Below are 326 nucleotides of genomic sequence, written 5' to 3'. Positions count from 1 at the left end.
GGGCCAGGAGGGCGCTGGGGGCGCGCATGGGGACCCGGACTCGGAAACGGAGGTAGAGGTTGGAGTGGTGAGCTCGGGAAGGGCTCCAGAAGGTGAAAGTTCAGGTCGAAATAGGGACCAGGAGAACGTCTCTCTGGACTAGGGGTGGGGGCCCGAGACGCGGATTCTAGTATGGGGCTGTACGGGTGGGGGCCGATCACCCATCTAGCTGAGCGGTAGAACCCGGCGGCTGAGCCGGGTGCAGGGTCCATCCAAGGCGGCGGGAACTCGTGGTCCGCGTCCTCCTCATAGGCCTCTTCTTGGGCGGCGATCTCTGGGACACATGC

The 326-nt window shown here is 65.0% G+C and overlaps 1 protein-coding gene across 1 annotated transcript in view; it reads right to left on the bottom strand.

Annotated features, from left to right (window-relative positions):
• The window catches only part of LOC105290406 (proline-rich protein 23A-like), a 1,246-nt gene that overhangs the window by 413 nt on the left and 507 nt on the right, over positions 1-326 (bottom strand). The gene's annotated exons all lie outside the window — the stretch shown is intronic.

Source organism: Pteropus vampyrus, unplaced genomic scaffold (assembly GCF_000151845.1).
Source record: "Pteropus vampyrus isolate Shadow unplaced genomic scaffold, Pvam_2.0 Scaffold35, whole genome shotgun sequence".
NCBI lineage: Eukaryota > Metazoa > Chordata > Mammalia > Chiroptera > Pteropodidae > Pteropus > Pteropus vampyrus.
This window is presented reverse-complemented; position numbering and strand designations above follow the sequence as displayed.